Here is a 25581-nt window from a genome sequence, read left to right as displayed (position 1 = left end):
GACCAAGACGGACCGCTGCTCCTTAGAGGGAACATTGCATGGATCCCAAGGTACTTCCTTTTTGTAACATGCAGTCACAACTTGTAAAAGGATAAGAATTGCTAATCATGCAAAAAAGGAGAACTTCTGTGTTACTTCATTTGAACCAGTCTCTCTTTACAAACAAAGAGTATGGGTGCCTGTACACGCTGCAAAGGCTGCTCTGACACACTGCAATTACAGGGCATTGGAGCAGACTTGATTAATCAAGTCTGTTGGAACATGACAATTACTGCACTCCAGCAACCTCCCACGTCTCGTGTAACAGCATCCCCCCGCTTCAAAATGGCAACAAGGGTGCTTGAACTAAAGCTCATCATCAAACAATCTTTAGTTCAAGTGCCCCCACTGCCATTTTGAAAGACAGGGACACTGATGCATGAGACGCTTTGATGCTTTAATTAGAGTAGCTCTGAGAGCTGCTCTAATTTAAGCGCTGACCCGCCCACCCCCAGAGAATGAATAAAAGTACCCTATTTTTCTAATTTCTTAATGGTACCTGAAGGCTAGAAAACAATATTTAGAGATTTGCTTTTAGGAATTGGCTTGTAGGTAAAGTAGATATCACATTAGAACAGAGGTGGGCGAAATATGGCCCACAGAACAGATCCAGCCCGCCACGCCATTCTATCCAGCCCATGGGGCACCAAAAAATTTAGAAAGTTGATATTTATCTGCTCCTGGCGGCTTGTCAAAGATGACAGGAGCCAGGGGCAGTAGGAGCCAGGGGGAGCCAGCAGGAGCCAGCAACAAGGCCGGCCTGGTCCTGACCCATCCCCAGCCACCTCCCCTGCCACCTGGAAGCCTCTGCCTGGCCCAGCTTTCACTGCTTCCCTGCATGCCCGCCACTCCAGCATCATGTGGCTTGAGCTGCATCACTGGACCGTGGGAGCATGGGGCCTGCACCGGTACCCCAGGGCCAGGAGGCACGTGCATGTGTGGTGAGGGAGGCACAAAGTGTGAGTATATATGTGTGTGTGTGTGTGTGTGTGTGTGTACGCACGCACATGCACGCAGTGAGGGGGAGAGTGTTCATAGCACAAATCCCATGAGTACACCCCAACATACACACAGACCCCCACACCAACTCACACCCCAGCCACCCTCCACAACACACAGCCCAACAAACCCCATACCCACCCACACATCCACATGCTCCCTCAGCCCACACCCACCCCCACCTATCCCCCCACAAAACCCCCACACACACCCACACCCTCCCCTACACCCCACATACCCACACACCCACAGCCCCCACCACACCTATTCCCACCCCCCCACAATATACAAGAGTAAGACTTCATTTTAAGCTACTGTGCAATCACCTCTGTGTACACTATGCAAACACATGTAAATCAGGACAAAAACATTTTTTGAAATCAAATTAATGGATGGTATAGACGTTCGATTTTTAGAATATAATTTGGTATTTTTCTGGTTCTGAGATGGCAAAACCCCCTGCTGAAAGAAGTACTCCCAGAGGCAAGGAGAGGGACTTCTGGTGGCAAAGGTCAGGGATTAGGGGGCGGAACTTCCGGTCCCAAGATGGTGACCAGGGGGCAGGGCACCTGTCAGGGGCCGAAGCTACCCTTGTGGCCCTCAACAGCTTGTCAAAACTCGGTAAGCAGCCCTCTGCCTAAACTAATTGCCCACCCCTGCATTAGAATAATGGTCCAGGGGTACGGCAAGCAAGAATGAACATTTCATTGGGATAACAGAGGCTTGGTGGGATTCCACCTATGACTGAACCATAGGTATTGATGGCTATACCTTGTACAGGAGGGATCATGTTGCAAGGAAGGGTGGGGTTGTAGCTCTCTATGTGAAGGAGCAGTAAGTACACTTCTCTACAAGCAGAGATTGGCACCCAAGGAGGGCAACGTGAGACCTTCTGGGTTAGAATACAGGGAGAACAAGGTGAAAGAGATATAACTGTAGGAGTCTATTACAGACCTCCTAACCAGGAGGAAGAGCTTCACTACAGATTCTCAAGGGAACTGGCAGAGGTTGCATGCTCTCGGTGCATGGTCATCATGGGCAACTTCAACTACCCTGACATCTCATGGGACGAGCATTCAGCCAAATCTGATTGGAGCTTCCTCACTTGCATTGGCGAGCTCTATTTGACTCAAGAAGTCTATGGGCTAGCAAGAGGTAAGGTACTCCTGGATCTAGTACTGACCAAAAGGGATGATCTAGTCAGTGACCTGAGGACAGAAGGGAAGCTTGGTGACAGTGATCATGAGTTGATCACTTTCTCTATCCATTGCAAAGCTGGCAAATCAATCAGCAATGCAGAAATCCTCGACTTTAGGAAAGCTGACTTTCATAAGCTCAGGAGTTTGGTTGTAGAGGCCCTCAGAGACCATGATATGACAGGGAGGGGAGTCCACGATGAGTGGTCGCTCCTTAAGGACGTGATCCTAAAAGCACAAGGAAAGACCATTCTGGCCCATAAAAAAGGTAACAAAAGGGCTAGGAGACCCCCTTGGCTCCATAGGGAACTCATGGACCTGCTGAATCTGTAAAGAGAAGTTTATAAGGGATAGAAGTCAGGAACTACCACTAAGGAGGATTATGCAGCACTGGCCCACACCTCTAGGGAACGGAGCAGAAAAGCCAAGGCTGAAACAGAACCCAAACTGGCTACAGGAATCAAGGACAGTAAAAAGTCCTTCTTCAAATAGGTGGGAAGTTGGAAAAAAACAAAGGCAACATTGGACACTTGCTGAACCAAATAGGGAAGCTGACAACTGACATCAGGAAAAAGCTAATCTCCTCAACAATTATTTAACTTCAGTCTTCCACCAACCCAAGGGGATCACCCTGCCTGACAGAACATAGGACTACCAGGGTAAAGGCAATCATATGCTTATAATTGGTGAAGATCTTGTGAGGGAACAGGTTGAGAGGCTGGACATCCACAAGTCAGCTGGCCCAGACAGAACGCACCCAAGAGTGCTAAATGAGCTGGCTGACACCAACCAATGGCGAGGATATCTGAGAACCTTTGGCACTCGGGAGAGGTTCCTGAAGACTGGAAGAGGGCCAATGTGGTGCCTATCTTCAAGAAAGGAAGAAAGGAAGATCCAGGGAACTATAGGCCAATCAGTAGGACCTCAATCCTTTGAAAGATCTTGGAAAAAATCATCAAATAAACCATCTAAACAGACTGACAGAAGGTAATATTCTGAGAGAGAGCCAACAAGGCTTCATCGCGGGTAGATCTTGCCTGACCAACCTCATTTCCTTCTATGACCAGATGACGCATCACCTAGACAAAGGATAAGAGATTGATGTCATATATTTAGATTTTAAAAAAAGCCTTTTAATTGGTCTCCCGTGATGTCTTAATGGTAAAATTGGGGAACTGTGGCCTCAACAACTTTACAATCCAAAGGTTGGGGAACTGGCTCTGTGGTCGGACCCAGAGAGTGATAGTCGATAGAACCAAGTTAACATGGCATGGTGACCAGTGGCATTCCCCCAGGGCTCAGCACTTGGATCAGTACTCTTTAATATATTCATAAATTATCTGGATTCAGGTGTCAGAATCGGACTGGCTAAGTTCGTGGACAACACCAAATTATGGGGAAGTGCAGTCACTCTAGAGGACAGACTCGCAATTCAGGCTGACCTGGAAAGGCTCACAGGGTAGGCAGACCAAAGCCTGATGACATTCAACATGTTGTTTCGGAGAAATACAAGGTACTCCACCTTGAGGGAAAAAACTTACATCGTACTTATAGGCTTGGCAGTGTTACACTCACTAGCACCATGACCGAAGAGACTTGGGGTTCACGACTGGCCACAAGATGAACATGAGCTAGCAATGTGATGCTGCAGCCAGCAAAGCAAATAAAACTCTGGCTTGCATCTATCAATGCATCTCAAACAAGACCCAAGAAATCATCCTCCCACTTTACTCGGCCTCAGTGAGGCTGAAGCTGGAGTACTGCATCCAATTCTGGGCTCCACACTTTAGAAAGGATCTGAAGAAGCTTAAGAGAGTCCAGAGGAAAGCCACCCGCATGATTAAAGGTCAAGAGAACAGGCCTTATTAGGAGAGGCTGAGAAGTGAACTGGGACTCTGCAGCCTGGAGAAGCGAAGGCTCAGAGGTGACTTGGTTGCAGCCTATCAGTATATAAAGGGTGTGCATCAGGAACTGGGAGAAGATCTGTTCACCAGGGCAACCCAAGGGAAGACAAAGTCTAACAGTCATAAACTGCTAGAAGACCGTTTTAGACTAGACATAAGGAAAAACTTTTTTACTGTCCAAGTCTCCAGAGTCTGGAATAGACTCTCCCGAGAAGTGGTGCAAGCACCTACTCTAGATACCTTTAAGAAAACGCTTGGATGCTTACCTTGCTGGGGTGATCTGACCCGACGATCTGGTGAGGTCCCTTCCAGCCCTAACGTCTATGAAATCTATTAAATATGGGTTAATTGGTTTCTAAAAGCCTGTTTGTGACAAAGTTTTCTTCAAGGCCAGCTGTGTCTGAAGCTAGAAACACAGGCTGGGAAATTAAAGACATGTACCACACTGTTCCATAACATGAACAGTGTACCCAAAGAGGGATAAGGGACTCTGCAGCACTGGTGCGAGGTCACAGTACCCAACTGCAGAGCTCTTGGGATTTCTGATTTTGATGGACTGACCAAATTAAGTGACCAGTAAATGCCCAAATTAATGTGTGTGCATGTTATGGGTCTGGGAAACAAAGGAATATGCTGACAGAACATAACAGACAGTATGATGACCACAGGGAAACCAATCAATGGTGCCTGGGAATGAAGACTCATCAGACGAGGAGAAAGAATACAAAAGGAGAGATTTCAGAGCAGCAAAGGGTCCCCGAGGGGGGAACTCGAGGCCACCACGGACAGAGGGAACACCACCAGATCATCTCACCCACCTCACTGGGGGGGGGCATCAGCCCTCAACCTCCCAGCTGCTGATATCTGACATTCAAGAGACAACCACAGGGTGAAGCTTGTACTCTGGCCAGACATACCTTCTGTGACAGCTCTAGGACTGGTAGACATAGAAGTGTGGGGATTATTTTGTTTGCCTTGCCTGCATTATTCTTATTTGCTATCACTGTGTATCAATACATTGTTCCTATTATTGAAATGGGAAGTCGTGATCGGTCTGAGGGTTTGGATCCACCCACAACAAGGTATCTGGGTCATAAATCCAGTGCCAATAGTATCATAGTGTTGGAAGGGTTTATCTAATCCAGGGATGTTAAACATATGGTCTGCAGGCTGCATTTAGGCCATGGAGCCACTCCATCTGAACTGCAGAGCTAATAGCAGGCTACCAGAGTTGGAAGCATGGTCAGCAGTGGGCATGGCCTGTAGCAAAATCTGTGGCCCTGAGTCCTCAGCAGCAGGTGAGCAAGGGCTGTGAACACAGCCCTCAATAACCCTGCAAGCTGCCTGGCCAGCTATTGCTTGTGCACTCCTGCCATGGCAAGTGGCTGCCTAACCCACAGATACTTGCTCTGCATGTTTTTTGAATATTTGAAAACCTGCCACCATGCTCCCCCATAATATCTTTTTCTCCAAGCAAAACATATATTTTTGCCTTATACTCTCCTCCTACACCTGTACTCCAACTCCTTTATCATCTTTGTCACTCATTTCTGGATCCTCTCCGGTTTTTCCACATCCTTCTAAAAATGAAGACAACTACATGCGGCATTCCAGCTGAGGCCTGACCAGCATTGAGTAAAGGGCGATTACTGTCCAGACTTTTCACAATTATATCAATCCCACATTCCTACAGTTTAATAACTGAAGTCCAAATAGGTGTCCTGTGCTCCCTTCATCCACCCAACCAGTTACTCTTCTCCTTTGTCTATATTAATTTTGCTGACTTCCTGGTTGTAGATTTGTTTTATTTGGTGGGGGAGGAGGGAAAGGGAAGTAGAAGGGGGAGAGGGGTGAACACTTGGGCAAAACAGTAATTGACCAGCTCTGCTTTCTGTGGGTCTTCACTTAACAGTTAGCCCTCACCATTGATCAATCAATCCAGTTTTCTTGGTCCTAATTTTCTGTCTAACATATTTATTAAACCCAATCTTGATGCCTAGCATATGTTCACAGTTGTACCACAATTTTTATGTTTGCTTTCTTGATTTTATCTCTAAGTTCTTGCTCTTCCTTGGTATGCTTCTTTAGTTACTTTACCCTCTATCCATTGACTATGTTTCTCTATTGATTTTGAGTTAGCAAACAAACTCCTTTTTTAGCTAGGTCAGTCTCCTGCAGTGATCATCTTGCCACCATATTGGAAGAGCTTCCTGTTCAGCCTCCAATACTATGTCACTTAGGAACTACCATCTCTTCTGGACCCTTCTATCCTTCAATCTGTCTCCCTATGGAACCTTACCTATTATTTCTTTAAGTTGGTTAAAATTTCCCCTTTCAAGTCCAGTGTCCTTATTCTCGTGCCTTCCCTGTCTGAGGATAACAAATTCTATCATATCCTAATAACTTCTCAAGTTTTCTATCACCTTCATATTTGCAACCCAATATTCTTATTTATTGTGTTATCCAAATTCCCAAGTCCTTCCCCCACTGTTTTATACTATTAGTACAACTCACACCTCTGCCTCTAACCTCTGAAAAAAATCCTGTGACTACTTACGAAAATAGGAGGCCTAACACCAGAAATGGTTTTAAATTGCTACTTTATAAGGTTTGAAAGACATTGAAGGAGATTTTCAAATCTCCTAAGAACTCTTTTTAAACTTCACTGTAAGCATGATGTACAAAAGAGCAAGCTGTTTCATGATAATGGAGTTTACAGACCTTAATTATATAGATGACAGATATGGCAACTTGCAACCCCTGTCCCCATTAAAGGAAAGTGTAGTGTGGATTGTTTTTCCTGTAGAAAGACTATTGGCTTGGGTTCTCCTAGAAGGTAGGTTAGAGGGGAAAATGTCCTTCTTTTCCCCCTGTAGGAGTGGAGCTTGTAAAGTGATGGCAAATAGGAAATGTCACAAAAGGATTTTAAAATTTCAAGGTCTGGTGTATGGACAGGCCACATTTACTTTCCCAGCAAATTAGTCACTGCACATTTTAAATATGACACTGACATGCCTCATTTTTTTCAAAACTTCTCTATTCCTCTAACGTTGAAATACTTAACAGACTGGATCATAATAATCTAGCTTTCCCAGATCAGTCTATTCAATTTCTGAAATGTGGGCATAACACAAATAACTATACAAAATAGTTGTCTCTCTTTATTCATGACCTTAGAGATATTTCAGAGACATGTTGCAGAACGTAAAATAAATTTTGATAGAAGAAATACCTTCTGATTTTACATGGAATTCTGTGTGGTATCACTAGACTGCACATTTTGATACAGTAAGTTCTTCCTGTGAATTGTGGAATATGAAATATAACCACGATTTCCTACTTGATATAGATCTCTTATGCAGCATGTGACAGTGATATGTTTTTATGTCTATGAAATAGATGTAACCAAATCATATGTGAACTCCACTTTCCTCTTTAAGATATTAAAAGTGATTGAAAATGTGATTAAAGCAAATTTGAATATGCAATTAATAAAATGAGTTTATAAAATATGTAGTTTTTTAGGCTTTAATAGTCTCAAAAATAATTATTACATGGAGATTAACAGACTAACAGAAAGCACAATCTGTTTTCTGTTTTAAAATTTTAGGTAAGAAAAGAAAACATGTTGGGAAATTGACTTATTTTGAGAAAAATATTTACTGCTCTTCCAGAAACTAAGGCCTAATATATCCAGCAGAAAAAGAAGGTAAAGTAGATATTTTCTCATAAACGATTACATGGACAGAGTTGCAACACTATAAACCTTTCAAAACAACACCCTAAAGACTACAAAGTTACTGATATTCAGCTACTTAGAAACTTTAACTTGTTAGCATTCTAACAGAAAGTCTTTCTATTACTCTTAAAAGATGTCATTGACTTAATAGCTCACTACTGTTGTAATGGGCTAATAAACTAGCAAGCTCTTTTCACATGCACACAGTCTTTCAGCAATGATAATAAAGCACAAGTCTGACAAGAAAGAAAGACTGGAAAGAGAAATTTGAGAAAATTAAAGTATCAGTGTTAAGAGCCATTGAATACAAGAAACGAATATAAAGTACTGCAGTATGGTTTGAGTTTCTGAGGCATAAATATGTTCACTGAAAAAAAATCATGGACACGTGTAACAGAATCTGATGTCCATTAACTTTACTCTAGAAGTCTCTAGCATTACTCCACTAATTTTTATTGTCTCCAGTGGAGAATTAGCATTTCTCAAGCAATGATTTCTTAATTTACCCATTTTGGTTACTAAATATGAGTTAGTATCGAACTTATAGCTCTCAGCTATAAAAATTATAATCTTCCTATTTTTATTTTCCTACAATATCAGGACTTGCTCTTCAGTAGTACTCTATGTGTAGATGGCCATAGGAATTACGTGGCTTTATGTCACTCCTCTGCTTCCAAAGGGTGGTGGCTCCAACCCCTGCCACTAGTTTGTTAAAAGGGCTGTCAGTCACAGGCCCCCACCACTCACCACTGATTGGATGACAAGGCTGTCCATCTTGTGGTCCCAACCCCAACTGCTGATTGGGGGGGGAGGTACGACAGGCAGCCCTCTCAGCCAATCAGCAGCAAGGGGTGGGAGCAACAGTCATCTTGCCTTTGTGCTGGCAGCCTCGCCCCCCGCAACAGACCACAGCAGCCAGGAGGACGGCTAGGTTCCCACAGGGGAGCAAGCATTTTAATTTTAGTAAGCTTTTTTCCCCTGTAGATTTTGTGGACATTGTCCAATTTCACGATTTCCATGAAATCCGCAACACTGCACTTTGAGTAAGTCCCTACCTATCACCAAGAGAACTGGCAAGCTCCAGTGGTGACTGCTGCACAGAGCCCTGGCTACAGCTACCTTCATCTACCACCTAACCCTGGTAGCATTTGAAGCCTGCCCTTTCTGCAATGAGATGCTGAAAGAGACTCTTTTCCATGATGTCCTTGACTGCCCCTGACTGCAGCCTTTCTTTTCCACCCTCAGTGCTCTCTTTGAAGTGCTGAACTAGGACTTCTCCAAGACCGAGTACACTTCCTCTATTCCATACCGAGTGGCCGAAGGCAGCATGATATGCCTGGTCAATTTCCTGCCGGACTAGACCAAGATGGCAATTCCAAAAAGTCACAAAAACCAGCTTGCAGGGACCAGCTCCACTGACGGCAAGGTTCCCCCTAAGCTGCACGCATGCGCACTCACACACAATAAAAAATCTTGCCTCTTTAACTTTTTAATGCCATGCACCCACCCGGAGAGGAGCTTGGTTGCGGCTTCATGTAAACTTTGGGCGTGGAGCATGGCAGAGGCACCAGGGCCAGTGCAGGACACTTGCTAGTGTCACAATCCAAAGTTGTGATTTTTTATTTGTGTGTGCTTCGGCACTGCTAAATTATTTTCCCACTAAATTGCAGCTTCTTTGCACGGTGGAGTTTTCTGCTGCAGAAGAGAACCCCGGTGCAACAGAGAATTTCCCGCCAATTTGAAGCTTTCTTTGCATGGTGCATTTCTTTTGCATCTAAGAAATGCACGGTGCAAGGAGTTCCCGCCATTTGTATGAGAATTCGTGCCACATTATTGGCCGGTTCTAACATATGCACACGTGGCAGCTAGCGATTGGCTTGCTAGCCGTATAAAGAGCTTGGGTGGTTTCCGCCCAAGTTGGAGAGAAATTGGAGAACTCCGAGGAGAACCCCCGCAAGGGAGGACTCCACGAACACCAGGAGAGAGAGAAAACCTTCGCCTTGTGTGAAGATCTCTAAGCGCTGCGGATCCTTACGGACCCAATGCATTTCTTAAAAGGCAATAGAGGCCTGACCGAACCCACGGAGCTTCAACAACTCCATGGGAAAGAACAAATACCAGCCTCTAGCCTCTCCCCGTCGCCGATAAATTCCTAGACGTATCCCTTCCTGTACGAGAAACTACCGAACCCACGGAGCTTCAACAACTCCGGGGAAAAGAACGAATTTGTCGTAGTCCTCTAACGAGGATTTAAGCAGAGCTGTACCTGGAAAACTGTCCAGCCTACACCACGACCATCTTTAGTGTAAGTAAACAATCTTTAAATCAACCACTACGCGTCCTTGACTAATTCTAGCTCGCCCCCGGACTTCTCCGACCCCACGTGCCTGGGCTGCTGGCCACAGCCCGCGTGCGCAAAGACGGGCCGCGCCTCGCGCCCGGCCCGCACAGCTAGCAGTAAGCTGCTCACTCCTCTGCTCCCCTCCTCACTTGGGGCAGGCAGCAGCTCCTCCCCGAGGCGAGGCGAGGCAGGGGAGGTGGCTGCGGCAAAGCTAGGCACCACGCAGGCTCCACCGGCTCCAGGGAACTGCTCTGCTCCCCAGTCCCTTTGGGCGAGCTCCTGTATAAAGTGGAGTCCTTTACTGTGGGCATATATGCATATGAGAAGTGTGTGCAAATTCCTACTAAGGAACATGCTATAACACAATAGCTTCTCAATAAAGTATTCAGTATATGATCTGACTCTGTATTGGAGCCACTGCTTCCTTGTAGTGAGAGAAGAGAGGCCAAGTAGCGGGTGAAGGCAAAACCTAGCTATTCAGTGAACAGAAGAAACTTGGAAAGCAACAATCCTTAAGGAGACTTAGGGGTAAGAGTGGATAGATAGCAAGTTAAGTAGGAGTTTACAGTGTAACCTGGCAGCAGGTTATTGTCATGCTGGGATACAATGCATCTTCTCTGTATACGCTAGCTATTGAGCTTAAGTTAGTTACCTGCTTTAGTGCTGTTTTGGCTGCAGAACACTGTGCTTGGTCTCCCTGCAGTTTATGGGCATGTACAGAGAAACACACCAACTTGGCTAAATTGCATCCAGTTTGGGCACTAGTTTGGTTAAAGTGGGCATGATTTTACCATGCAACATATAGTGTTGCTTTTTCTATCATTCTAGGAAGGTCAATATCTTCCCTGAAGCCCCTGTAAAGGATCATCTTTACATTCATTGCAAAGACCCATCCACTTAGTAAGGGGCCCTTACTGCATCTTCTAAGTTAACCCTCAAATTTTACAATGTTATACTGTGGGGCGGACCAAAGCAGCATGCACCAAAAAGGGTAGGTGGGAGGCGGGACGAATTCGAGAACGGACCGATGTGGCATGCTTACAGACCAAAGAGGCATGCTCACGGACCACTACACCTTACAGGGAACATTGACTGATGGCTTCCAACTCTTCCACAACAAAATGTAGACCAGTTTGTGTTGCACTACATTGAAGATAGATAGTTTGTCCTAAATATGCAGGTCCAAGAAAGATACTGGGGGAAGGGCAGTTCAATTTCTGGAGATGTGTGTTTTGTTACTGAGAAATGATACATGCTCAGCCCCAGGGGGGGCACACACTTTTGCATTTTTACCTTTCTCAATATTTTATTATAAAGTTTTAAAAACTCAAAAAAGGGGGGGACTCACTCTCTCATGTACACACGTTGCAACACGGTTCAACTGCAGTGGTGGCCATGATGCCCCCTCAGCCCTTGTCCAGTCTGTCTCTCTTCAGGCACTCTCTTCTCCTCTCCTGCCATGCCTTGGTGAAATGTTAGTTTCAGAAAAGAGAGGCTGCCCCAGGGTTTCCCAAATCAGATCTCCTCTCATGAACAAAGGTGTCCATGCTCATTGTCTTAAGGGCTAATTATGTGGCTCTGACCGCCCTTTACACCACACACATGCCTCACAGATGTTACTCATTCCTGCTGATATGGACTATGGGCTCCCTGCCCGTCCTCACCTGTCTTGGTCTACAGGCTCCTTGGCTCCTTCGGTCTCTGGCAGCGACTCCCACTCTTTGGCCCCTCTCTCTGGATGCTGGGCCCACTCCTAAGCCAGTTGACACTCTTAGGCTGCCCTGACCCCGCCAGTCTCCAGTTGTGGCCCTCCTTGGTCTTCAGTCTGTCAGCAGGGACCAGAGCCCAGAGATACTTGCCCCACTCCTGGGCTATAAATCTCCTAGGCTCTCTGGCCACCCTCTCTCCCTTCTGAGCCAGCTATGAGCTCCTTACCTACCCATAGTCCCTTCCACAAACCATGAGGTGTTTGCCAGCCCTAAGGTTGCATGCTAACTATAACTCCCAGCCCTAAGGCTGTATACTACCAGACCTACTTGGTGTAAGACAGAGGCACCATCTCAGCAGCCTGCCAAGGAGCTCCTTCCCTATCATCTGCCAGGCTAAGACTGCCTAACCAGTTCAGGCCCTGGGCTTATGTCCAACAAGCCCAGCCCTCTCCTAGTCAAATGTTTCTCTCTCAATTGCTCTCTGAAGCACCTGTGGCCAGCTTTTGCTCTTAAACTGACAGGCACACTGAGCGCCCTGTCACACACACCCACTAAATACTCATGTTTGGGCTAAAACCAAAAAGGCAAAACATTTCAGCTCTAAAGGAATTTGATACTTAATGGTACATGAAAGAGGGCGGAAAAGTCACATCTTCACTGTAACTGTAATGTCTGTTAATGTAAGCCCTAAAAAATTATTAGCCAACACTAGAACATAGAAACTGACTGTTTAAAAAAAGAATGCACTTTTTCATTCAGGACAGCTATAATAAAAAACAACACAGCACACAAACTATAAAGAAACAGCACTGAAAAAAGTGATACCTCCATATTAGTTATTTTAACTTCTAGTTTCCTTGACCTACTTTTTAGATGCATATTTTAATGCGTTTTCTGTATCAATGCAATGAGAGCTACTTTATGAAGAAATCACTTTGTTAAACTATAAAGTCATAAAAATTAGTAGCTTAAAGTACACTCTGTTTCAACAGTCAGCTATCTTATGTAACCTTTGGGTGTACCAAGAAGCAAATCAGTAATTCAAGGCCTGAGAAAAGAAAAGTTTCAGAGGGATATGCTCAGAGGCATGACTGAACTTAATATGCATCTACACTAGCTACAGGGCATAATTAAACTACATCACTCCTTTAAATTTACATAATTATGTCCCAAAGACATCCTCATTAGTATCCTTTACTTTACAACTAAACTAAAAAAGGCCCCAAGTCTACAAAGTCAGGCAATACATTTTTAATTGTAAGAATATATACTTACAAGTAAAATAATTCCAAAATTAAAAGTGTAAGGTTTGGGATCTGGGGTGTCAAGTTAGCAGTCAAAATATCTGAATTCTTGAGACAAATGGGAAAAAATGCAAAACAAAATCCCAACACATCACGGTGAAACAAAGTCCACTAAAATTACATAGTACCCAAGAAGAAATAAACATGCAACACCAGTCAGAGACCAAATGAATCTGGCTAATTTTGGAAACAGCTAGTTCTAAGGAGGTGGACACACAAAGATGTCACAATGAGGTAAACTAGTCTGTGAACTTAGAGCAAAGCATTTACCGCGGAATAAGACTGTGCACAGGGGCAGTTACAGTGGACTAGAAGGTGTACTGTAAATTTACACCCTTACTTACCTTTGTGTAACTTTTTGTGTGCCCGTGTCTTAATATTCTATGAATATATGTCGTTATTCATTCAACATGAAATACTTTCAGTTGCCAATTACCACATCTGTCAATTTCAAATGATATCTGAGTTATCTAGTTGAATCCAACACATCAAGATAATACCTATCACACATTAATTGTTCAGTCTAATTAAAAGAATACACCGAACCTACCCAAAGTGCATAATTTAACAAAAATGTTTTAGAAGAAATTAAACATTTCTAGATTAGCAAAAAATGTTGAAACCCATAAATATATAAGGTTCAGGGTAGAAAACCCAAGACTTTTTTTTTTTTTTTTTTTTACCAACAACCTGCAAACATTTTACTGACAACCAAGTTTTTTCTGCTGACGTATATTTTTTACTGACATGTTTTACATAATTTAAATACAACTCTTCTACCAGGCGCCAAGCAAAGGCTAGATTCAAATTTGGGGTTTTAATGCTAATCACAGTATGAAGTTTGTTAGTACAAATTTTGCAGTTTATCAGTTAAAAAAACAACATTGAATTGGCAACCCTTACACTGCTGCCCCCACCCCAGGGGTCCCCTACTCACCCCTGATCATGCCCCACACCATGCTGCCCCCATTCACCACCCAAGACTTACCATTATTGTCCCCACCTTACTACCAGATGCCCAAAGAAGGACTCCTGTCTGCCTACCTGCAACCCAGCCACCTTGCAGACAGAAGACTAGACACAGCAGCAGTACATGGGCGAGGAGAGGCAGGGGGACTACGGAAGCTCAAAGGCTCCCTCAGAGTAAAAAGCCCAGAGAGAATGTCCCCCATAAGATGCTTAACTCCCACTCAGACAGCAGGTGGCCCTGCCTTGCTCTGTCTGTCCTTCAACACTTTGGCTGCTTACAGATGTTAAAAAAAATGGCGCTTCACTTGAAACTCAGCATGCTGTCATGCTGAGCCCAGCACATGACCAAAAACAGCAGCATGTTACTTGGACCTGACTCTCTCAACTTCTTTATAAATCAGGTAACTTAGTAGGGCTTTTTTGGTGCTTTTATCTACCCTAGCACTAGACTCTGGCTGGGGCCTGACTAGCAGGTAGGAGGGGGATGAGTGAAACCCTCAGAGGCTCCCCACCACACTCAAGCAGCAAAGTGGGGCAGGGCTAGGCCCCAGCCTAACATGGCCAGCTGAGTATGATGGGGGAGGGGGTTTTAAACCCCCACACTGGCCTAATCCAGGGGCTGCCTGGTGGAGGTAGGAGGAAGCCCTTGGAGGCTCCCCTCACCCCCACTCGAGTGGAGAAGCAGAATGTGGTCAGACCCTGGCCTGGCCCATCTCGGCTGAATGAGTATGATAGGGGGTGGGATTTAAACCTCCACCCTAGCCCATACCGAACCAAGGCTTCCCTCCCTTCCCATCAGCAGTGGCTGGCAGGCTGGGAGGTGTGCTCTAGCGCCCCTTTGCTTGTGGCCTTAGCCTCCGCAAGCATTTGGCTGCATTTCTGGAATCAAAAGTGAATGTCGGTTCACTTGCTTATCGATTAACTCTATGCAGTTCAGACTAACCTGAAAAGACTGAATCAATTCAGTCTCAGGCTTTTTGACTGTCTATACTTAGCCATTCTGACCAGGGGTCTTCAACCAAGCTCCCATCTGCGCAATAGTTTTCAACCTGTGGTCTGCAGACCCTTGGGTGTCTGAAGATTATGTCCACGGGGTCCGCAAAAGTTGACTAAGATTAAAAGCATATGAATACCCACACTTACAATTCAAAGAAGTCCACACCTCCATTCAAAATTTCCAAAGGGGTCTGCACCTCCATTCAAAATTTTTTAGGGGATTGCAAATGAAAAAAGGTTGAAACCACTGCCTGAGTGGGGTTTGGGGTTTTTTTGTTTGGTTGGGTTTTTTTACAGGCTTTACAGGCATGAATTTTTAGCCTTCTTTTTATGGACTATCCATATGTTTACAAAAAAGCTAATAGCACAATAAAAACTGTTAGATCAGACTACAACAGTGGTTTACTTAGTTAAGTATCTAATAGGGGCCAGTTTTATCTAGTTCCGAGGAAGGTGCAAGAAACTGGGAAATCATGAAATAACCTGCTTGGAGAGAAAGTTTACTTCCAATCAGAGGTTAGTTTATATTCGAGTCTGAGGGCTTACAACAATGGTTCTCAACCTTTTTAGACCCAGGGAACTGCTCCGTAATTTCATTAATTTGGTGTTACTCCCTTTGAGAACCACTATTGTGTTGTCTCTATTTACTTCAGTGGTTCTCAATCAGAGTTCTGGCTGCTGCTGCTGCCCCTGTCACTGCCACAACCAGACAGAACTGCCTCATATATGTTATGCAAAGCCAGAAAAACCCTACAACTGGTAGGCATGCCCTTCCTGCTGCAACCCTCCCCCCCCCAATACTTCTCCTGGAAAGAGGCATACAGGACAGTTCCACCTGTCCCACATGGCTGTTTCCATACCACTGATAAGCATAATACATCACAATCAAAATAGGGATTTAAGGTGACGATACTGTATGATAAAATTGTGTCTATCCAATTATAAAATGATCCTGAAGCATAAAGCTTCAAAGTATGAAATGTCTATAGTCTCTTCTCTTCATAAAACTCCATTTTTTACAAAATAAGGTTTGTTTACAAACTTATTAACTAAAGACCTACTAAAATTCCTGTTTTCTTGCTTCCCAGAAACAATACAGGACAGGAGACTTTCACCTGTGAAACTAACATAGAACTTAAAATGCTGCTTTCCAGTTACATTCTCTCGTCTTCCTTCCTATCTCCCACAAAGGTCAGCATACTCTCCCTATCAAGGAACCAGAAATAGTGTCAATTGGTCCACCAATCCTATATTTATCCTCATCATAAGAATGGGAGTAGCATTCATACATACAACATGAAAGTAAACTGGTCTTAATTGTAGGGGTAGCTACTTGTTATTCCATAATTACTGTTACTTATAAGCTCTAGTTAAAATTACTCTTCCATGCAAATGACTACAAAAATTATTCTGCTGCAACCAACAATCCACTTTGAATAAATAAGTTCAAAAAGAGTTGCCTTCAACACCAACGAATAATGCTAATATTCTGGATCTCTTCAAGGGAGGTTTAGATCAGGACATGGAACAGCGATGGTGCTGGTGAGGCTAACAAATACTTTTTTCTAAAAGTGCACCAATACAATCAGTCTGATATCGGACCAGTACCAATATAAAGAAAATTTGCTGTATTGGATATCGGTCTGATGGGTCAGATAATTTGGCCGATAAATGCTCATGGCGCATGCAGCCATAGCCCAGCACAGAGCAGAGCCGGCAGTGTGGAGAGCTGCCTCCAGCTGGTAAGTCAGAAGGGGAGGGGGAAGGGAAGGCGTGTGGGGGTGTAGATCAAGGGAGGGGGCAGGGGCTGCGCAGGACAGAGGTGCGGCTCATGGCGGGGGGGCGGCTCCTGCTTGCACCCCGGATCTGTGCGGGGTGGGCAGGAGGGCTGGCTGGCTAGAGCTGCACAGCCCCTCCCAGTCCCACACTGCCAGGTGCAGCCCGGCTCTATGCCCTGCCTCCACCCATGCGCTGCAAAGAGCCACGACTGCACTGGGTGGCTGGTGACAGCAGCAGCATTGGGAGCGGAGCTGTGGTGAAATTTGGGGTGGCTGCAGATCCCTCCAGTGCCCACTCTGAGCCCAACCCCTCTGGAAGAGCCTTGGAGTGGACACCGGTGGTGCTGGGAGAGGGCTGCAGCATGTGGGTGGAGGCGAGACATAGAGCCAGGCTGCACCTGGCAGTGCAGGGCTGGGAGCAAAGCGGTGACAAAATCTGGGGTGGCTTCAGCCCCCTCCCAGTGCTGCTGGTGCCCACTCTGAACCTAGCCCCTGCTGAGAAGAGCCCTGCGCAGCACTGAATCCAGCCCGCCCAGCACAGATCCAGGGAGCATACTGCCCCTCTCAGGGTGCAAGCAGTGGCAGTGACAGGAACTCCCCCTCCCCCCACCCACAGAAGCTGTGCCTCCCTCCTATGCCCCCACCCCCCTGGGCAGCACCTGCCCCTGCCCCCTCCCTCCATCACTGTGGAGGGCACTGATCTGCCCCACCATGCTCCTTCCCTTCCACCACAACAGACTTACCACCTGGAGGCAGCTGTATCAGATAGGTATCGGACAATATACCTCCTTAAATATCAGCTATCTGTATCAGCCTCTAAAATATCTATCGGTGCACCCCTACTTTTTCCTTATGGTTATACTTCCATAGTTACTGCCGTTCCTTTCTGTAACTCTTTATATAATCAAGTACAGAGTTCTGTCATCTGATTTCCTGCCCATGGCATAGCAAGTCTATCACCCCTGTCAGAATATAGGCACTAGAGATCACAGCCACGAAGCTAACAGAGATCAATCTGTGAGGACTAAAAAACATAGGGAAATGACAATTATGGCAAAGACCACTACCTTTCAACTTAATCAGTTTTGTATGAGAACAAGAATTAAATGAGTCCTGGAAAAATGAAGTGGACATTGCTCAGAAAAAAGAAAGATACCAAAGAATCCACTTCATCTCTATAGCACAGCTTTATTCATGAATGCAAGTCTATAGCTCCTTACTTCTTTATTTTGGCATAGATTTGTAAGGCTCTTATGGTGTTATACCCTATTACTACTAACTCCTACTAACTTCTTGTAGCAATTGCAGCTTGTTAACTTCAGTTAGATCACCCACTATTTCGGAAACTCAAAGTAATCACTCTACACTGTTTTTTCTTTAAAAGTAACATTGAAAAAAAACAGCCTTTAGTCTACAATTAAATGATAGCATAATGCATGGCAGGTTTGTATCATCAGGCTTCTATATAATCTAATTTTCTCATATTTCTACCCACAAAAAAGACAAAATATATCATTAAGAAAAAAAATACTATTCTTAAACTATCTTAACTATCTTCACAGAAGCTATTTTTATATTATACCTATTCTTATTGTGTGTATACACTTATACACACAGCCCTCCTATCTTCTGTCTAAATCTATCTTTATAATCACATCTTTTTTATAACTTTCCTTGCTCAGATACACCAGTTAAGTATAACCATAAAACACATAATACTGTTATGATTGATGTGTCATTTTTGTCTATGTAGAATAAAAATGATTAACTTAAAAGGCTTTAAAATTCACATACTGTATCTCACTAAAACTATGTTTGAACTGATAATTTCAAAGTAACGAGAGTGGAATACTGATAGTAATTAGTTCTATTGAAGCTAATGGCTATAGTCAATGGTAGAAGAAAAAAAATAATAGTTCCCATTTCATTCTACTGATGGGTTTAACCCAAAATATAATTTAATCAAAAACTTTAATAGTTAGTCCCCTGATAATTCATGAAGCAAGGGCAAACTTCTCAAGTATGATGTTAGTATATAAATTTTCAAACCATGCAACCATGAATTATCCTCCTAAGTTTTCACAAATTTCATGGGGATGAGCTGTAACGTTTAATATATGCAGCATCTTTATTATACTTTTAAAAATTCAAAACAAAGACTAAATAAATATTTTCCTGAATTCTGCTAGTAACATAGCATGGTAATGTCTTATGAGCCTTCTAACCTAGTTCCATTGCAACAGCAACAACGTATAAATAAAAGCCAAATATCAGACTGAAATATGCAGCCAAGGAATTTCAGTTACATTCATATTTATTACGCTCAGATGCCAAATATAGTGACATATTTGAGTAATGAACCATGATACGCTGTGACAGAATTTTGGCATTTAAAATATTCTGACTCAAAAATATTAAGTGACATGCTAATTATGCCATTACAATTGAGTAAATGCATGTGAATAATAATTCATCCAGATGAATCAATTAAAAATGGTTTCTAATAGGGATATGCATTTAAGTTTTATTTAATTCTATACCTTGTAAGCAAGTAAACAATTAAGCAATCTTCCTGCAAAACCAAAATTCAAGTTCCAAAAATGGAAGGAAGGAAACTGAAGATCAAGAAAAAAACCTGAGTTACTAGTAAGTGGGAATACTCTTCAACAGTTGTTTTTGAAACTATCATTCCATGCTACCAATATTATGTTATGCTCAAGACAGGTACATATGAACACAAAAAATTACTTGGAAAAGCCTATTTACTTTTGATTCAGTCATGAAGTTTCCTTTTATTGTATAGTTTTAAATAGCGTTATCTCCATAACTCACTTTTATTTATATTCATATACTGTTTTGGTTGACTGCATGTGATACTGTCTCTCTCTAGTGGCTGACCCTGGCAAACGTATTAACCTCCAGTTTTGCCGTAGGCCTATGGACTCAGCCCACGTTAGCAACTGTGGGGTATCCAGGTAAAGGAAGCTCTAGTGATTACAAAATGGGACAACTGACGGACTTTAACAAATGGCACCCAGAAGTAAAACACAACCTCATCTAGTGGGAAAGGTCACAATACAACTGTTCAGCGTATATTATGGGCATATGTCTAGCCAACATACAAGAAACCTTTATTACTGAAACCTTTGCTATTCCATAAGACTCCTGACATCTCACTACTTACTAAATATGCCATAAAACAGCCTCATGATGTAAATTCAGAAGTAACTTTTATTTTAATCTAAGTCTCCACATAGCTCTATTTTCCCATAGAAAAGATAGAGACTATTTACCCTAGATGATGATCACAGCACAAAAATCTTACATTTATGACAGAGACAGATGTAAGCAATGACAAATTTTAGTTAGCAGTTTTTATCATTAATAATCAGGGGGATTTTCCATGTCTTTTTATCTATGAGATTCTAATGACATTTTCAATCAACTTTTCAAGGGTCTAACTTTTAGCCTCAAATTGGAGTGATTAAGAGAAAGAAACACACACAATTTATCAACTGAAATTGAAGTTTAGAAACTGATTTTTTAATTGAAGCTTTTTAGGGCACCCTCCAGACACTGTGTTAGTCATGCAATAATTATAACATGTTCACATTCAAGCAATTTATCATGAAATAAAAATGGCAAACCTACCACAAAGATGTTACTCATTAAATGTGGAACTTTTGTAGTGCAAGAATGATGTTATAGCCATGATGGCCCAATGATATTATGTGAGAAGAAATCACCCTAAGAAATCCTTGCCTTTCACAAAACTTATTTGTAGCTGGTTTGTATCACACTTTAATTGGAACATGTTCCATTGTAGTTTAAAGGGTACATACAGAACTCTGGGCTTGGGAACCACTCTGGTGTTGGGCTAGCTCCATGCTCTTTAAACTTGCCACTGTGCAGAGAGTCCCACATCAGAGACTGGCCCCCTGGTGCTGGCATAGCCATAAGCCTATTTAAATTTCCTGGTTTGTGGAGACAGTTTCCTCATGTGCCAACAAGTTTAAAGGGCACAAAAGACAGTCCAGCATATGGAACTGGCTCCCAAATTCAAACTGGGCATCTTTTAATATGCAATGTGTTCAAATTAAAGTGCAATACAAACCACGTATGCCCTTTAAACATCCAGGCATGCAGGATGCTCAGGATGAGGGAATAATTCCCCAGTCCTAGGCTGCATACTGCTGTTTAAGCTTGCCAGGGTACCAGGAGCCTGGGACCAGGAAGTGAACTCCCTCATCCTGGACTCCCTGCCCACCAGCACATATGGATTGGGATATGAGGAATTTTATTCCAGATCTCAAATACTGAGCATGCTGCCATGCCAAATCTTGAACATCTGGCTTGGCAGGACACAATTTCTGGGATCCAAGATAAAATTTCTCAGATCCCAGCCCACAATTAAATTAACAACAGGTTAGCACTACCATATTGTTATACTGTACAAGAAAATCCAATGTTATTTCAGAGAGTAGAATTAGTCACATGAGTCTAGCTACTAATAAACAAAAATATTCCCCTTCATGTCCCTTTTTCATTTTTACTTTTGAAGCCCAATTCAATTTCCTGAGAAATAAGGATAATACACGGTTTTGCATTGGGTGAAGACGCAGATCAAGTGTAGTTCCTTTACTTGCACCAGCCTGCACCGATGACTTATCCTCGTCATTATTTACTACTGCCCAAACTGTTAAAATGATTTTTATGGGATTCTTTTTTCAGATATAAAAATAGGGCTATAAACCAATCTCTGTGGGATAGCTTTTTACAACTCAGACCCTCTTATGCCAACTCAATGGGAATACTTTTAGGATGATTTTCCATCCTGTAAAATAGTGTCCAGTTATCTTTTCCTACTATATTACTCAAGATTCACATACGTATTACCCAGGGTTCTCCTGTTTTAAATGAGTGAAGTATGATGAAAACCCCATTTTTTCTGCAGTTGTGCAAGGCATAAATATGAATTGGATATTTTTCGCAAAACAAAACAATATCCTAATTTACTGAAACTTTCAACAAAATATATACACATTATATGAAAGTAAGGAAAAAGAAGAGGAAGAGGAGTAAGGTGGTGATGCCTAGCTAATTGACATATTCCTACTAAACAGGTAAGACTTCCTAATTCCTTCACTCCAAAGGCAACTTTTCAAAGGACAAGAAAGGGAAAAAGAGAAATACATAGAGCAATATTAATACTTTTATCTTTTAGAAAGGCTAACACAGAATATATATTTCTGAACACCCTCAGTGACAAATCTTCTGAAGACTAGGTGTTTCAAACAAACACAAACTCTTAAGGACATCTGGACAAATACTATCACAATTTACTCTACTTCGGAATTTCTCAGGTAAATAACTTTTACTGGCATAGGACTGCCAACTTCCACCGTAGCACAGGATGGATTCTATAAAGTAGTTTAAAGCATACTGAAAGTCCTGATGTCAACAAACAAGCGCTCTCATCTCAATTAGGCAGACAAGGTTCTTTGGGTAAATCTGATATCTTTTATTAGATCAACTCAAATAGTTGGAAAACTTCTTTGAAAGCTTTCAGGTACAAATACCATTCATCAGGCTGAGGAAGCATCTGCAGTTGGCCTGTGCTCTTCCTCGGTGGAATAGTAAAGCTCTGCATCCAAGATGAGCACAAACTAACTGCAGATGCTTCCTCAGCCTGATAAAGGGTATTTGTACCCAAAAGATAGCAGAAAAGAAGTTTTCCAACTATTTGAGCTAGTCTAATAAAAGATTACCCAAAGAACCTTGTCTGCCTATGTCGTTAGACCAACATGGCTACCACCTATACCCTTGTCTCAGTTATAAACCTCATAATCTGGACAAACCAGAAGTAGAATGTGAACTATGCCGATATTTTACACTCCACTACACTTTATGTATTTTGTGTTTAAATTCAGCTTTAGTCAGGTCAAAATACCACAAAATAAAGCTGTAACTGACTTGACTGAAAGACACAGTTTAGACTCTGGTAGTACACCTACTTCAAAGCTGGTGGTGTTTGCTTAAGCCAGAACACTAGCGTTTGCTTTAGCGTCCTTCCAGTTGATAAGGAGGATTTTCCAAAGACATCACTGACAGTAACATCCCAAGGCTTTCAAGTGTTTCTGATATGTTGTCCAAGTTAATAACAGGGTAGAGATGACAACAGCCTGGTAGATGAGAAGTTTAGTCTGTGTCCTGATGCCATGATCATTGAAGGCATGATTCTTTGCAAAAGGAATAATTTAATATTTCACCAAAGAAACGTATTCAGTTTTCATCCCCATCACTGATCCCTGACATTTCATCTTCCTTCAAGTTTCTGTTCCTGTCATTCAGATACTAAGTACAGATCTGAAAACAATTATAACATAGTAATAAGTATTTCCATTATAAAGTAAGTTGAAATACCATATTTTCTCCCATTCTTCACACCCCCAAAATAAGACACACCTTGTTTAGGGGAAGACAGGATGAAGAAAAAAAGGGTTTTCCAGAGTTATGCCCACACACAACAGGGTCAAAATCTAATCTTCAGTTCACTCATCCTCCCTTTCCTACTTAGGCAGAAGATTTCAACCTTTTCACGGATGAACTAGCAGCAGTACAGGGCTGCTCAAACAAAAGCTGAAACTGTAGCTGCTGATGAAGACTGGACTCCATGGGTGTATCTAGGACTTTTAGAAAAAAAAACCTAAAAACAGCCAAGCGGGGCTGTGAAATAGAAGACAGACCAGGAATACCAAACTGACATCAAAATGATCAAAGAAAGACAATTCTAAAAGAACAAATATACTGCCCATCTTTAAGAAAAAGGAGGAGGAGGATCTGGGAAACTACAGACTAGTCAACCTCACCTCAATCCTCAGAAAAATCATGGAACAGGTCCTCAATGAATCTCTCTCTAATAGAGGTGCACCAATACAGTGGTCTGATATCAGATTGGCACTGACAAAGAAAATTGACAATATCAGAAAAAAGCCTGATGTGGCTGAAAATTTGGCTGATAAATGCCTGTGCATGAGTGCAGCCACAATGCAGCAAGGAACACAGCCCAGCAGCATGGAGAGCTGCACACAGCTGATAAGTCTGCTGTGGTGAAAGGGGAGGGGGAGGGAAGAGGTGTGGGGGGAGACACAGATATATGCCCCTGCAGTAAGGGAGGGAGTGGGGCAGGCAGGGAGGAATTGCTGCTGGATCTACAGGCAAACTACAGCTGTGGGCTGGGGCAGGTGGCGGCAGCACTGGGAGGGGGATACGGTGAAATCTGGTGTGGTTGCAGCCCGCCCCCCCCCCCAAACATAGTCCCCCTCACAGCACCGCTGCTGCCTGCCCTGAGTGCAGCGCTGCAGCCTGCCCAGCCCACACAGCACAGATCAGGGGGCACGAGCCCCCCCAGATGAGCCATTGCTCGATCCCGTGCCTGCCTGGGCAGAACCTACCACAGCCCCAGCCCCATCCCCATTCCCTTCCTCACTGCAGGGAATGTTGATCTGTGCCCCCCCCCCCACCATACACCCCTTCCCTCCCCCTCCCCTTTTACTGCTGCATACTGTTGCATACAGCTGCATCAGAAATCAGATCGGTATCGGCCGATATGCCTCCTTAAAAATCAACTATCAGTATCAGCCGCCAAAATCTCTATCGGTGCACCCATGATCCCCAAGCACTTGGAGGAAAAAGTGATTATGGACAGTTAGCATGGATTCCCCAAGGGCAAGTCATGCCTGACCAACCTGATTGCTTTCTGTGAGATGACTGGCTCTGTGGATTGTCCAAGCTCAGCGTAGTAATCAATGGCTCGATGTCTAGCTGGCAGCTGGTACCAAGTGGACTGCTCCAGGTCAGGCCTGGGACTACTTTTGTTCAGTATCTTCACCAATAAGATGGAAGTTGGGATAGAGTGCACCCTCAGCAAGTTTGCAGGCGATACCAAGCTGGGGGGAGTAGCAGATACTCTGAAGGGTAGGGTTAGGATTCAGAGAGACTCAGCAATTTGGAAGATCAGAAGATCTCTCATGAGGTTCAACAAGGACAAGTGCAAAGTCCTGCACTTAGGATGGAACAATCCCACGCACTAGTACAGGCTAGGGACTGATTGGATAAGAGGGAGCTCTGCAGAAAAGGACCTGGGGGTTAAAGTGGCCAGTAAGGTGAACCAACAGCATCTTACAACATCTCCATGCTTCTATTCTAGGAAGAAAAAAAATCAGCTTCCCTGCTTAAGACACACACCTCAATTTTGGAAGGCTAATTGTGGGGGGAAAGGTGAGTACAGTGAGTGAGTAACTATAGTAAAACATCCTTATGCAAATGAGTTGCACATGTTTTACTCTTCTTTCATTCTTGGGTTATCATGGACTTTTTTTCCTGTTGAGTTCTTATTCACTACATTTTATAAAATATTTTGAATTTTTTTTCTTTTGATTACAAGGTCTAGAAAAAGTTATTTTTCAGTAAATACCAATAGGATACAGGAGAATCAATAACAGCATTTTTGTTCAGAATCAGATTATATTTTATAATTGATTAAATTGAAAAAACACAATGCTGAAAGGTCGACAACACAAAGCCTTAATGGGGTGAAGCTGGGGT

At 43.2% G+C, this 25581-nt stretch overlaps 1 protein-coding gene across 2 annotated transcripts in view; it reads right to left on the bottom strand.

The window, feature by feature from the left end:
- PRIM2 (DNA primase subunit 2) overlaps positions 1-25581 on the bottom strand; it is a 250604-nt gene that overhangs the window by 75323 nt on the left and 149700 nt on the right. The gene's annotated exons all lie outside the window — the stretch shown is intronic.

This window comes from Alligator mississippiensis, chromosome 1, assembly GCF_030867095.1.
Source record: "Alligator mississippiensis isolate rAllMis1 chromosome 1, rAllMis1, whole genome shotgun sequence".
Classification (NCBI taxonomy): domain Eukaryota; kingdom Metazoa; phylum Chordata; order Crocodylia; family Alligatoridae; genus Alligator; species Alligator mississippiensis.
The sequence above is the reverse complement of the archived record's forward strand: the minus strand, read 5'-3'. Positions and strand labels throughout refer to the sequence as shown.